Consider the following 2,763-nt stretch of genomic DNA (forward strand, 5'->3'; position numbering starts at 1 on the left):
ATATATATATATATATATATATATATATATATATGACAATTATTAATAAGAATGAAAAAGACACTGTTCCTAGACATCTGAAGAGACCCATCTGGCACATACATCACATACATCATAGCATCTTAGCAAATCATCACACACCACGGGAAAATCAAATAACAACTCTAAAACATGATTAGCACATTCACTGGTGGGAACTAGTTGGGTAGGGATGATTGGTTACTACAAAAGGGGTATTCATTTGAACTGATTGGTTTAAGCCAAGAGGGGTGTACGCGCTGAACTACATGGTTTCCCAATATGTTATCAACCACCATAAACTACTGGGAGGGTCATCTGGCATCCCAGGTATTTCCCTGTCTCATGCTGATTGGTGGCTGCTAGGGGGTTGCTATGGGTCCCCACCTAGCCTGACTGAGTCAGGGACACCTGGTGCAGCAGATCTCCCCTGTTATTTGTAGATAAACCACTTAGCAGGGTGGGAATGTGCCTAGGAGTGCTTTGTGGGTCTTTCAAGGACAAAGGTCATGTCCCTTCCTTGGACAGGCTTTGCTCTGAGGTAGAGGCTGGTTTTTCAGTTTGAGGCTGTTGGATATGAAAAACAAAACAAAAAACCCCAAATAGTGCAGCCTGGGAAAAGGGATTAAAAAAGAAAGTCATACATTGATAACATTGATCCTTTTCCAGTGACAAGACAAGCCCTGGGGAGAAAGTATCCATCCAAAATCTAGACTGTCAGTCTCTGGGAAGAAGCTAAAGTATTGACCCTTCTCAAAATAAGTCCTTTCACAGTGACAGTACGACGAGACCTCAGAGGGAAAAAGATAATTACTGACCACTGACGCTGGACCCTCCAACTGGCCCACTGACCTGGCCACTGACCGCTGAACCTGGAACCTCCTTTAGACCCGCTCTGGCAATAATTAGGTTACCTCCCAGTATAACCTATATAAGCTCATACTCCTCTTTTGGCCAGTGGCTCATTTTCTACCAGGAAAGTGGGTCCACCAGAGGCGTCACCCTGTTCCTGCACATACTGTTCCTGCATGAAGTTTGAGTCCAGCCCAGTCCTTTCGTGCTAACAGAAGCCAACCTCAGCAATTTAGTAAGATCCCATCTCAAAGTAAAACTGAAAAACAAACAAACAAACAAACAAAAAAACAGTGGGGGGATGTAGCTTGGCGGTAGAGTGCTCCCCTACCATGCACTATGCACCTGAGTTTAATTCCCAGTACCATAGACAGAAAGAAGAGGAGAGAACAATAGATTGAGTACCTTGTAGAGAAGACAAATCTCCCTGGATCTAAAATGACTACTTTGTATGAATGCTGAGCTCAAGGTCTTACCTTTGACCTGATAAGAAGCTTGACCCTCCCTCCATTATCTCAACAAAGAAATGCAATCAACTGAATGATCATGGTTCAGGGAAATCCTAAGTCATGGGAAAATCTGTCGTGCTCTGGCTGGGCATGGTGGTGCACACTTGTGGTCCCAGCTACTTGGGACACTGAGGAAGAAAGATCACTTCAGCTCAGGAGTTTCAGGGACACCCGGGCAACATACAGAGACCCCAAACTTCGCTCAGGCCTCTGAGAAGTTCCCTACTGGTTACTGGGACATCTCTCATACCATCTTACCCCAGGCCTCTATGCCTCAGAAGCTGGAAATTTCCTACTCTTGGTCACAGTGTGCATGAGCACTGGCAATAAATAGCAACAGGAAGAATATGAACAACAGGTGCTGGTGGCCTGTCAATTAACAGGAGAGTGTTACTGCCATACAAGGGTATGATGGCATGGCTCCCTAGGTTAGGAGGATATGAGAGGCCAAGAACTGGGAGGAGCATGAACATGTAAGTATTTTTTATTTTTTATTTTAGTTTTGGAACTGGAGATTGAACCCAGGGTCTTTACCACTGAGCTACATCCCTGGTTCGTTTTATTTTTTATTTGGAGACTGGGTCTCTCTATATTATTGAAGGTCTCCCTAAGTTGTTGTGGCTGGCCTTGAACTTGCCCCTGCCTCAGTATCCTAAGTCTCTGGGGTTACAGGTATGCCCTACTAGGCCCAGCAATGTATATTCTTTAATATGACAATTCTTCCAGTATAGGCTAGAGGTCCTGGGGATACCCAATTTTTGTTACCAAGGAAAAACCTAAATGAACCCTCTAGCTTCACTTGCTCAGTTGACTTAAAAGTTAATCATTTTGGAGGTCACAATACACAATACATTTTTATTCTCCCATTAGCTTTGCTGTAGAAAATAGTTACCAAAAGCTCTGTGCTTGTCCTCATTCCAATGAGGACATGATTTTGAGGAAATGGAAAAAGAAGTTTAATTTTTTCGCTAGTAAAGGAGACACAGGGGACTCCTGTCCTAGAGGCTGTGATTCTCCCATCAGAGAGGAGAGGGGGCTTTTAGAGAGGTGATTTAAGACCAGGTGCGGTGGCTCATGCCTGTAATCCCAGCAGCTCAGGAGACTAAGGCAGAAGGATCACAAGTTCAAAGCCAGTCTCAGCAATGGCAAGGCGCTAAGCAATGAAGTGAGACCCTGTTTCTAAATAAAAAAATACAAAATAGGGCTGGGGATGTGGTTCAGTTGTCGAGTGCCCCTGCTGAGTTCAATCCCCAGTACCCAAAAAACCAAAAAGAGGTGATTTAAACTAGGTACAGTGGCACCCGCCTATAATCTCAGTGCCTTGGGAGACTGAGGCAGGAGGATCATGAGTTCGTTCAAAGCCAGCTTCAGCAAAAAAAAAAAA

This window comes from Marmota marmota, unplaced genomic scaffold (genome assembly GCF_001458135.2).
Source record: "Marmota marmota marmota unplaced genomic scaffold, marMar, whole genome shotgun sequence".
In the NCBI taxonomy this organism is placed as follows: Eukaryota; Metazoa; Chordata; class Mammalia; order Rodentia; family Sciuridae; genus Marmota; species Marmota marmota.